Source organism: Triturus cristatus, chromosome 2_1, assembly GCF_964204655.1.
Source record: "Triturus cristatus chromosome 2_1, aTriCri1.1, whole genome shotgun sequence".
In the NCBI taxonomy this organism is placed as follows: domain Eukaryota; kingdom Metazoa; phylum Chordata; class Amphibia; order Caudata; family Salamandridae; genus Triturus; species Triturus cristatus.
Window position 1 is genome coordinate 656,859,846 of NC_140581.1, and position 13,026 is coordinate 656,872,871.

Sequence of the window (13,026 nt, forward strand, 5' to 3'; positions counted from 1 at the left end):
AGACCTCAGTGTGCTGCAACTCATGGACACTTCTGTTTGCTCATTGTGTGCCCTCTGGACTTGCTCAGGCTACCTCTATGATGCTCCGCAGTTGTCCCTGTGATGCTGGTGTTGTCTGTTTACGTATTCATTGTGTTAACTGTTGTATTTGTTGCCAGCACCATCAACTCCCTGAGGGCTGGCTTGCACCCACCCCACACACATCCAGCACAGGCGTCACTGTACATGTGGCCCTGACAATAAAGGTGCCGGGCGCACGTGCCCATAGCCAGTTCAACATCATGTCTGCGTGTGTCCCTGTGGTCTTCTTGTATGCATGGGGGCCCAGGGCCCTATGACATTACCTTGTTTCTGTGTACAGCGGATGCAGGCATGTCACCGCAGGCATCGGGTTTGAGCTTGGACATGTAGCTTTGTCGTCAGCCACTCAATTCGTAAGGGGAGTGGCCTGGGCCATAGTACGAAGAGCCAATGTGGGTGTGTGACTGATATGTGCGGGGCCCTGGGCATGGTTGTGTACTATGAATGTGCATCTGCATGTGTTTCTATGGCAGTGTGGGTCTCCTTTGTGGGGTGTAGGTGGTCCCTGAAGGGTAATAGACACCAACGTATGTGATCTAGTTCACCTTCCATGGGTTCGGAGCCCACCCACACCTGTTGGGCCACCTCCTTTAGGCGTACTGACATATGGCATTGGGGTGCCATGTGTGGGTGGGTGAAGTGCCATGAGCCGGCTGTGTTTGCGGGTTCTTCCTGCTGTGTGGTCTGTTGAAGGCTCTGTGTTCTCCTCTAAGTAGCTTGGCTGCCTGGGTCCTGGTGGTGGGTTGCATGAGATATCCATGGGCTGTTGTAGGGTGTCGGTGTCGCATGTGTGGTGGTCCTCTCCGGCATCGCAGATGTGTTGTCTTCTGTGCTCTGCTGGAGGTGTTGTGTGCCCTTCGGCAATGTGAAGGGAAGATGCATGTTGACATTGTGTTGACATGTATGTTGGCACATTGTACTGGTTTACATGCAGACTGTATGACAATGTACATTGTGACTGTTTGGGAAGTGCTGGATTCTTCTGCGGGACATTGTACATTTGGACTACATGACCGATGTGAGGTCATACGCGTACATTTCCATTTCACAGTTTCCAGCTCTGTCAGATGTAGTAGGCATGTTTCTATGCATGTGTAGAGCCAGTTGTGTCCTCCGTTCTGCGGTGTCGGCTTTACGCGTACATTTCCATTTCACAGTTTCCAGCTCTGATAGATGTAGTAGGCATGTTTCTATGCATGTGCAGAGCCAGTTGTGTCCTCTGTTCTGCGGTGTCGGCTTTGCGCATTGTACCATGTTGTCGTGTGTGTGCTGCAGCGTGCCAAGGGGATCAGGGACATGATCCTGGGTGATTGTGGGTGTGCAGTGTGCTACACCTCGTTGTGCTTCTGTGCCTTTGTGCCCATCTACCCTGTCCCCCCAGTCCCTGGTCGTTACTCACCCTGTTGATGTTGTGTCAGGTCCTCTCGAGCTGTGTCCATACTCCCTACTCCTTGCACCATCTCCACACTGATGACTGTGGCCTCGGTTTCCTCCAGCTCCTCCTGTGGCGCAGGACTGCCACCTCCTGTTGCCTTTGCAGCCTTCCTGTTGGCAGCGGGTTTGTGCCTGGTTTAGGTTGTCACATCATGCCAGCACCTCTTGGCTTCCTCGATTGGCCTCCTCGGCACTCCAACTGCATTCCAGGTGGTCTACTTGTGGGTCAGTTGCTGGTAGTGTTCTGTCACCTCCGTGACGCTGATCTGGTTTTGCTGCGGACTGCACCCCGTCTTCCTCTCCCTCTTCTCCTCGGCTGTCCCCATCCCCGTTGTTCCTTGCTGGTGGTCAGTGGGGGTTGTCGGGTTAGCGTTGGCCTCTGCGCTGGGTCAGGGTGCATCCATGTTTCTACGTGCTTTGGCTTGTTTCTGGTGTGTTGTTTCTGTGGTTTTTATGGTACATTTTCCCACCAGACGCATGGGATTTGCAAGCCTGTGGCTGGTTTTCCCTACTTTTTGTACCACGATTGGCCTCATCGCATGATTTTTTACGTTCACGTTTCGCATTTTTGCGGCGTGGCGTTGATTTTTGCGCAGCCATTTGACGCGTTATCTGATGGCTATCGCATGCTAGCGCCGCGTTGTGAATACTTGGTTGGCACAGCGTAATTTTCCCACAATAGGCTGCGATGTTGAGAGTTGCGTTAAGTTATCCTTGTGGTAGTTATCACACGTTCTTGCGAATATACCCCTTAGTGTCTGGGCTATAAGTATGAGCAAAGAATGGGATCAGTAGTTTACAAAGCGTACTTCATGAACTCAAAATAAGAGCAGTATCAATGTTGACCAAACCACAAATCAAAATACTTAAATAACGTTCTAACTGGCACATGCATCAAGCTAGGATTTTGCAAGTCCTTAATAGCGAATATTAAGGATTTGCAATTAAGGACTCGCAAAATCCTATGCATGTAGGAATCGCTATAATAAAAGCGATTCCCACACATTCCTTATTTGTGACTCGCAACTTGCGAGTCGCAAATAACGAATAGCTTTCCATTCATTCCGATGGGCCTACAGGACAACCTATGGGCCTACAAGACAACCTGTTGCACCCCTGGAATTGACCTCTGCACATATGCGCGCACACACATGCCCTAAGGGCATGTGTGTGCACAACATGACACTTTGAAAAATGCACAAAAGTGCTTTTTTCAAAAGTTTTGCAAATTACCATGAAGTTCAACTTCATGGTAATTTGCGCACCCTATTAGCAAAATCGCTAATTTCTTTACTTTAATGCATTGCATTTAAGAAATCCCAATTTGGGATTCCTTAAATGCAATCACAATTTAAGTAATCACAATTTAGAGATTACTTAAATTGCGATTTTTGCATGATGCATACCAAATGCAAAAATATCAGTGACAAAGGGGCAGATTCTGAAAATCTGCCCGTTTGCGACCGGTTTTTCTTTTGATGCATGTGCCTGGATGCCTCTACATAATCAACTAAATATAAGTCTGGATGAATACTTGCTGAGGAGGCGGTGCTGACGAGGAGAGGCGAGGACATGCTGATGTCACACACCGAGATCGTGGAGCGGACTTGCCGAATGCCGGTTCTTGAGACTCTGGGCTCCCGTCTTTGGCCCAGATTGTTTTCATCACAGTAGAGGCATGGTGCGGCAGATCTGAATCAGTGGAAGAAAAGTAAGGAAATTCAGTTGGTTCCTTTTCTATGCGAACATAGTGGGCTAAAACAGAACCCGTTTTACCTTACCGAGGCTCCTGATTGAAAGCAGAGACCATGTAATGGAAGGAGTTAGTGGAAACATGATGGTTCGCAAGAAAGGATAATTACTATAACGTTCACTAATGATAGCGCTCAGGATTTGAGGAATTGGAATAGGTTCAACCCTTGGCAGCCTGATGAGTGACAGAGGGAAAGCGACAATAGTACTTGAGGGCAGGCTTCATTGCTGAGAGAAAGCTCTTCTTTTAAAAATGTTTGGGGCAGTAACTTTCCTCCATGGACCAGTAGAGGGGTAGATGAGATTGATTGGTAGGAGTCAGGGCATCCACAGCCGGTTTGGGTCCTGGTATGGAACATTCATGGATTTAAAACGTTTATAGATATGGAAAATCATAGAGAGATTTTAAGGAACTATTCCATTTTGTTCATTCACAAAACCTGGCTGTTGGAGTGCCCTCCAGTTGAGGGGTTTGTTGCCATAGCTCAAAATGCTAGGGCTTCGTTACGAGAGATCAGTGGGCGGATTACTCTCATTAGTCTCAGTCTGCTGTGGGAGAAAGATATCAAAGGTCCAAACCACTTGCTTTTGGGTTCTTGCTTGTTTAATCGACCTGTATGTCAATACGGAGGGGCAAAAACAAAGGATTTGTCTAAACGTGTATATGCCACCAATTCACCCTCTCCCTGAGTCTGAGCTGCAGAATTTGGTTAATGATGCTAAAAGAACTATGTTGGAATTATCCTGATGCCTTGTTGGTGGTATTGTAATGAAAAATCCGTTTTTAACGACCTTGATGAGGTTACGAAAGAATTGCGATTAGAAGTAAATATCCCGGAATGTATATGAAAACCCTAGAGAAAGAGATGCAAAGGTATTGTATTGTCCAATGGAATTGGATATGATCAATGTAAATGATAGGTGCAAAGATGATATTCCAGCTAGTAAAACATTTAAGTATGGTAACAGTGAACTCCCTGTCGACTATGTGATGGTCCCAGTTCACCATTTCCATTGAGTAGAAAACTTTAGACTCATGGACATGGGGTCCAGTGATCATCTTGCCCTTAGCCTGCAGTGTAAAGTGGAGCTTTCTACACATCCATGTGCCATAACCCTTTTAGAGGTAGTTTTCCAGAAGAGAATCCAGATTCAGGAAGATGCACAGCAAGCCCTTTCTCCATGTCTATTTTGAACCCTTCTCCCTTGAAGTAGGCCAAGATGCACTGGGTTAGTATGGTAGACTAACAAAGTAATTACTAGCTCAATTAAAGCTAGCAAAAGAGGGTACTCACTTAGGTTATAGTCTGAGGGATAAGAGGAATTCTTGTTTCGATGATGAAAGTCGGGAGCCCACCCGAACCTTAGAGCAACGACGTGCTCTGCCTCCTCCGTCAGCATTAGGCTTCAGTACTAGACGTCTACAAAACCCCAGTACTAGCCTACTAGGGTACCCTCTACCGTGTCTGGCAACTAGTCAATAATTATAGATCCTGGCAGTAGTGCACCACTCACATTTTAGTTTCTTCCGGTCCTGATGAAGTGCCACTTGACCCGTTAGGGGCAAATAGGGCACGAAACATGTTGACCCACTACACTTTGGCAGCCCTTTAGGAACATTATATCCGCTTAGGGCACCCATACTTTTTAATTAGGACCGAGCTACCTAAACATTAAAACCAGACCAGAGTAGGACTGCTCCTGACCTATTTTACTTCACTTACCCGTGCACTACCCAGCCCTCACACCCTCAGGCACCCAACAGCTTCTTCAAAAGGTCTCAGACAAAGAGCCCCGTTTACGGGAGCCCGTCGGGCATTGCAGCACCGGCCCGACGAGTAGCAAGGCCCAATGATGAAGCATGACATCCTCCGGGGTGTGTGAGGGCATCACGAAGAAAGACCTCCATTTCCCCACACGTCCAGTTAGGAACTGCACACCCTTTGGATAATCAGTCCCATTCGGGAGCTAGTGTGCAGGACCTGTTGAAATATAGCTCCCAGTCCCTCTCTTTTTGATATGTGTTTGTAGTTAGTAAGGTGATGCCAAGTAAATGAGAGGAAATCCTAATACAGAGGTTGTGATAAACTATTATGCAATTTGCACTTTAGAATCCTGATTGGGGTAAAATGTATTGCTTGCTATTGATTAAACGTGCATTGCACTTAAAATGCTGATTGAAGCAAAATGAATTCTTAATATTATTTTTAATGAAATTTTTAAATATATGTGAGATCTTGGTTGGTGGACTCTATTGGGTCTGGGTAGAAAATCATTTTAATGTTTATTTAGTTGTTATTGTATAATTTATGAGTTGGCGGGCTGAATGATGGGGTATTCAAATTGTCGATTTTAGGAATTTGAAATGTGTATAATATTTCTATAAGAATATATCTCTAGGAAATAAAGTATTTCTGAATCTGAATCTAAGTCATTCGGGCAATTAAAAGATCATCAGAAATGTTTTAAGTTTCGCATATTGTAATTGACATTTAATTGAATTTCATAGCATGCAAATTTGTCTAATAATAAAAAATAATAAAAATGTAGCTTTCTTAAATAGTGCAGGTCTGCCATTGCTAAGTGCCCTAATTAACAGATTTTACTATTAGCAAACCAATGGTACTTAATTTACCCACTTCAGAAGGATGGAAGGCTGAACCTGCCTTAACGGGATTTGAACTCACAACCTTCAGAATACCACATTTGTTAGTAGCGACAGGTCAGCTCATTGAGTCATTCTCCTGAAACATATGTGTGATCATGGGAAGAAATGAGTTGGCCACATATTTGAATTATGTCTATCACTTTGAAAACATGTAGAAGGCTAATAAGGTACTAGGGATTGTTGCACACTGACAGGTTTGTGAACTACCTTTATTTTGGGATGTCACTGAGGTACTAATAAGTTGCCTTGCAAAATGGAAATTAGCATGACTTTGGAAAATCTCAAGCCTCAGGAATATCAATGATACAAGACACATTTTTCACCCCGCCTCCCCCCTAAATGGCTGTGGATGGGGACCTTCAAGAGACTGCATACCTTTATCCCAACATTTGCATTCACTGCCTAGGACTATTGTAAAACATCCTGGGTCGCTTAAAGGGACAAGTATTCTTGTAAAGGACTTTTCCAGTCAGGATTGATATAATGGGGAGTTTGCAGTCGTCCCCTGGACCACTGTGTGTTTCATTGTTAGACGCCCACAGTGTTTCAGAAAGGGAAGCTGTCCCATGGAAAAGGTTCCCATTTGCAAATCAGATTCCACTCCCAAATTGGGTGTCGGTATCTGACCAATAGTTTGCAAATACAACTGCAGTCACAAACCATATTCCTTTTGGTAATGCAAATATGAAGAAGATGCCCCTGCTATGCCTGCTCCCATTGGGATGGAGAGAAAGTGTCTTAAATCGAAAAGATTTTTCCAAATAGCAGAGTGCCTTGTGTTAATATGAAATCACCTGTGGCCACAAAGCTTGTAATTTTGCAAATCACAGGTGTTGTGACTGCGAATTAATTTGGTACATCTGGCCTATGACAGTATTCATTTTGTGTTCACAAAGAGGTATACCAATGTGAAATGTTGGATTGTCACATTCTAAGATCTTAAAGGATTAAGCAGTACACAATTTGCCATCCTTAGATACCAGAAAGGGCTCACCTAATCATAAGAACTATGGGCCTCATTTACAAAGAATTGGAGTAGGCAGCACTGCAAGTCATTTTACCGTGCTGCCCTACACCAATTCGAAAGGGCAGGAATGCACCATATTTACAAGATACAGCGCATTCCTGTACTTTCAGGCAGTACCAGCGCACAATTTGCAGCCAAGCACCAACACAGGCACCGCTGCACCATGGTGCAAGGCTGTCTGTGTTGTTGGCATGATTGATTTTGTGCAGGAAGGGGAATCGTCCTGCACAAAAAGAGTCATGAGAGAAGTTTTCCTCGCTCTATATGTCCTGCAGATTGCAGCACAAAGGGAAAGAGGAAAAAACTAAGAAAAATGAAAACATTTCTCCTTGTTATTTCGGCTCTGGAGAGGCGTAAGTTTTTCGCTCTGCCCTGGGTTTACATGAGGTTGGATATATGGGGCAGTGTCAAAATCTATGGGTGTTGAATGGAAACACCCACAGCAACACCCATGGAACTGTCATGTGTGACATAGAGGGCCTATTGTAGTTTTCCCTATGTTAACCTCACTGTGCATGACACAGGCCGCATTAGCTTTGCACACGTTACTACATAATCACGCTTGCTTCTGTGCCGCTTCATATTGTCACACAGAACCTGAACTTGTTCTGGTCAGACACTCGCACCTAGACACAACACAGAAATGCAGCTGTTGTTTATGAACATGTGAACATTGACACATAGGTATGCACAGTAATGTAACGCGCAGAGAGAGATTGTTTTTTCCTGAGAGAAGATCACGGCTGTATCTGAGATGTAATACATTTATCTGTGTATGCTAAGGTACTAGTCTGCTGCTAATCCCAGAGATCTTTGCTGTATAATCAGTATTGCTTCTGTAGAAGGGGAGAGGGGGTTAGACTGTACTGTCTTATATCATGAGAGGGCATTTTATAATATACGGTTTATTGACAATGCTGATGGCATTTTTGCTAGGCAGTTGTTTTCTAATTGTGGCACGTATACTCCATTTCAGAGCACAATAACTTAAATAAACAGTTCAAACTTCCTTCATGTCTCTTTCATATCTTTTTGTGGATGAGTACAAGTGTGTGAGCAAAAGGGAGGGTTTTGTCACTGTGATCCCTGAGAGGGTCAGGAGCGTTGTGTCTGGGGTGTCAATTCACTTATTCCTCTGGTTAGGAGTGGGAGGGCAAGTGAGACACTATAGCTAGTCGGACTCAAGCTCATGATACTGAGGTGGTATGATGGCTGAGTCCCTAACTACTGATGTTCTATGGTCCCAAGCATAGTTATGTTCCTGAGCAGGATCCCTGCAACAGAACGCCTCCTCGAAGCAGAGTAAGGCAAGGCAGCGCTTTATTAAGGCGGTACTACATATCTATGAGGCCATGCAAAGCCATGCAGGGTGGCTTTGCGTCGCCTCATAGATAAAATTGAGAGGCCTGCACCATCGGAACATCAATAAAAATGATGCTCCAACGGTGCAGGCCTCTTGTAAATAGCCCCCTATATTTTGATATCAGTAAGAAACCTCAGGAGAATGAGAGGTCCATAGGGACTCTGAGTAATGGTGGCTTTGATAAAATCCCTCTTTTGGCATGATTTCTCCCCTTTTGTGCTGACTAGTATTGCTGGTTTTGGAACTCTGCATACCGGGTCACTACTGCCCAGTCTCAAGTGTATGTGCTCTGACCCCTAAAACTGGAAAACATTGGTTAATCCCCATTTGCCATATTTAACTTTCCAGTAAGGCCTTAGAATATAGTGCAGGAAAGTACACCTGTGACATGGAAAGTGAAATGTCGCTTTTTGACTATAGCACCTAGTGTACCAATCACTAGGTTAACAAGAAAAAATAAGCCTACATGTGTACCTTGACTGTAAAAGCTTTTAAACCTGCAGGCAAAACTGTCAAAATATCACTTTTTGACAAGATGCCTGGTGGGACCAGGGCATCCACAATAGAGGCCAGGCCCTGGAGGATGGGGTCCCCGGGGGTGAAATCGGCCTGAGAGGGGGGCAGCTCAGCCCCCCACCCTTAAATTCTTTTTTTAAAGGCCAGGCCCCAGGGGATGAGGTTACTGGAGCGGAATGCTGCTCGTGAAGGAGGGCTGCACTGTCCGTCTTCCCATTGAAACAAGCATTACTTCCAGTAAGTCCCACACAGCGGGATTGCTGAGAGGTCTTTGGCGGACATGCCCCCTTTCTCAACCACTCTGCAAACGCACCTCTTGGTGCACTGGTGGTTGGGGGAGGAAGTCCCCTTGGTTTCAGAGGGTCCTTGGCAGCCAACTACCCCTCCTGTTACCTCTAGTAAGTCCCACACTATGGAATTGCTGAGAGGTCTTCAGAGGCCACACCCCCTTTCTCTAGCACTCTGCAAATGCCCCTCCTGGTGCACTGCTGGTGGGGGGTGAAGTCTCATTGGCTGCTGATGGCCCTTGGGGGCAACTACCCCTTCTGTTATCTCCAGTAAGTCCCACACAGCAGGATTACAGAGAGGTTGTTGGAGGCCACGCCCCCTTTCTAAACCACTCTGCAAACGCGCCGCCTGGCGCAATACTGGTTGGGGTATGAAGTCTTCTTGGAGGTTGAGGGACCTTGGGGACCTAGATGCCCTCCTGTTACTTCCAGTAAGACCCTTAGAGCGGGATTCCTGAGAGCTGGTCAGAGGCCCCACCCCTTTTCTCCACCACTCTGCAAATGTGACTACCAGTTAAACAAGCATTTGCAATGCAATAGGTCTCGCATTTGTGTTTTTTATTTTATTTTTTGTATGCAGTGGAGTAATATTTGTAAAGCACTATTAATTAAAGCAATCATGCAATCAAAGAAGGTACTCGACAAGGGAGGTTGAGTTTCAAGTAAGGGCAGGTGCCTTCAAAGGTGCGCTGAAGCATATTATCATCTGTGTGGGGCAATAGTGTGAACCTTAAACTATAGCTGAGTGAAGTGGGTGAAAATTCGAAACGTGGAAAGACTCTAACCTACATAAAACAGAGTTGTCCGGTGAGTCAGTCAGTGCGGCTCAAGAAGATAAACTCACCAACCTGAAATCATACCAAACTGGGTACGGTGATTAAGAGTAATTTTATTGATATAGCGCTTAGTACCCCTGACGAGGTTACAAAGCGATTTTTGGATTGTAGCCTGGTACTCCAGAACCCAAGGTGGACTAGTGGTGGATTAGTATGGGGGAATGCAGGTTGTTAGTTTGAGCGTTGGCCATGTGAGTCTGTTAGTAGGATTGAATAGGATAAAAGAGGGACAGAGGAGGGAAGAGATTGTAAAGGGATAGTTGGGATATTATAGTACTGAAATGAGGTTTGGGATGGGTCAAAGGAAAGATACAGATTCGGAGAATCTAGAAATGGTTATTTGGGAGATTATAGGTTGTAAAATGAGGTTTGGGATGAGTGGGGAGTAGAGGATATATTGAAAGAGGAAGAGCTGAGATATAGGGCAGTGAATTGGGGATAGGTGATTAAAAAAAAATCTATAGTGGAAATAAAGTAATAAATATATAAACTCAGAAAAAACCCTTTAATGACTGATAGACTGGGCAGCTGGCTGTAAGGCTATAGTGATGTGCTTTAGCAAGACAGCATTTCACTCACGGTCAAACAAAAACATCATTCATTCAGAACCTGGAACACTTTAATATGAAGATGTGTGAAGAGATGTAAGTAGCCTCTGGAACCAGAGCAATCCCGTGATTGAAAGCAACTGAACCCAAAGGAACATATTTTAGCAACATGAACTATTCACACATGGCCACAAAGTGCTAATGCAACAGGGCAGACACTATTGCTAACCAACTCACTGTTACTTATTCACTCCTCTCTTGTGGATGAAAACCCTCTGCCCTGTTGTGGCTGATTTGAATCTCTACTCTAATTTGCAGGGTAAATACAGATCTCTGCAGCAGGAGGTCAACGACCCGACCTATTTTAACAGCTCCATGAACCTGATGTCAATGTAAAATATATTCCCATGGCATGTATACAGTATATAGAAATACCATGCATGCTTAATGAAGGGAGAGTTCGGGCAGCATAAAATGTTTACAAAATCGCAAGCGATTGAGCAACTAGAAACTCTTGATTCATGAAGAAAATGGTGTCTGCCATGTTTTTCAGAAACTGCAGCAGTTCTTCTAAAGCCAACTTGTTGCTTTTAGGTCTAGTAATTTTAAGTGACAGGTGTAAGCAACAGAGAAAAATCTACTAGTAACACTGAATCATATTTTAGCATCCGGACAATAAATATGCACCTGTTTAGCAAATGTGCTAAAAAAAAAAAACAATATTTGCCATTCTATTATTTCGGGAGTTAACATTTGCAGTTAACATTGGCCCTAAAGGAAGGCTAAAAGATAGTTAATTTATTTTTAACCTTTCAAATTCGTGAGGTGGGTTCTTTAGTTTGCAATGCGAACCCGGTTTAACATTTCTATCGACATGCAGTGAAAGAAAAGAATCTTTCGGAAGCCACTGCCTTTGTTAACGATGAGAGAAAGAGGAATCAGTAAAAAAATGAATGAGCAAACACAAGGGGAGAGATGAAAGGAAATAGAGTAGATGAAAGATAGAGTAGACGGAAAGTAAAGCAAGTAACCTAGATATGACGAAAGTGACAGAAAAGGGAGAATGACCAAACAAAAAATAACACAGCAGAAAAAATAAATTAGGAAACTTAGGGGCAGATTCACAAGGAGCCATCGCCGAGTTAACGGCACATTATTGCCGCCAAAGTTGCGATAAATGTATCGCCCTAATCACAAGCTGGTATTAACAGCCCACAGCACCAGTTTACCCGCGATACCAGCCACAAAAAACATCACCACAGATGACCCCCGCAACTATCGCTAATGAGATGCAGAGTAGGCATTCCCGTGCCAAATGTCGTGATAACACCACACCTCAACATTCTCAACGATCTGCCAGATCGTCAATAAGAACACAAAACAGGCGATAAGGCGCGTTAGCACCAGGAAACTAACACCTGCTCTGACCTGGTGCAAAGTCGGACGGCAGCCTGCACCACAAAAGGGGGCCCAGCCCAGAGCCACACCTGAAGAACAACAGATGCACCCGGGCAACTGAACATGCAGCCCGGAGGGCCGAAAGGGCAAGAACACCCTCCGCCACCACCCCCACGACCCCCTCTCCAGAACCCCCAACCAAAGACATGCCACATCAGCTACACCTAAACATGTACAAAATAATCCGCATGATGTTGCACAATCACAACTGGTGACATGCATGTGTCGTCACAAAAATAAGCATCACACATTCACTTTCGAAGCAACAAATGAAACTTTATTAAAAGGAACACTGAACTGAAATGAAGACACATGGCGGCTCCCCTCGGGACCATCCGTAGGTCACAGCCTGCAAGACAAAAACCATGATGAGAAGGTGTGTCCTGCGCACATCAAATGACAGAGAGAGAGTGAAGGAGAGAGAGAGGAAGAGAGGGAGAGAGAGATAGATGGGCAGAGAGGGGGAGAGAGACCGAGAAGAAGAGAGGGGTAGAGAGAGAGAGAGTGCCGCCCCTGCGCACCCAGGCCACACTGCTCACCTGCTGCCACCGGTGTGTCTCCAACCACTTGCAGGCATGTATTGCAGTCCACCAGGTCACACATCTGAGACAGACCTGTCATCTGAAACAGAGTCCTGATACATGATTGGCACAGTACACACAATTGCACAAGACAACATCGCCTGCCCGGCCCTGCGCACCCAGGCAGATGCAGCCCAGCCCCTCCCACCACCCAGTGGTGCATGCCCGCCCCTGCGCACCCAGGCAGATGCACCCCAGCCCCTCCCGCCTCCCAGCGGTGCATGCCTGCCCCCGCGCACCCAGACAGATGCTCTGTGATCCCGGAAGCGACGCCACGTTTGGGTAGGCTTGCGCTGTCCACTGGCTATGGCCTACACTGCGGTCCAACAGGGCACACAAAACCTGAGCTGTCCGGACCGCCGGGACAAGGCATCATCGCAGGCTGCACACCCGCTCAGCAGTTAAGGTGCCCCAACCTCAGTGCACCCAAATTCCCCGTCCCATGGCGGGGTGCCTGTGCCGGCTGCAAAGCTTC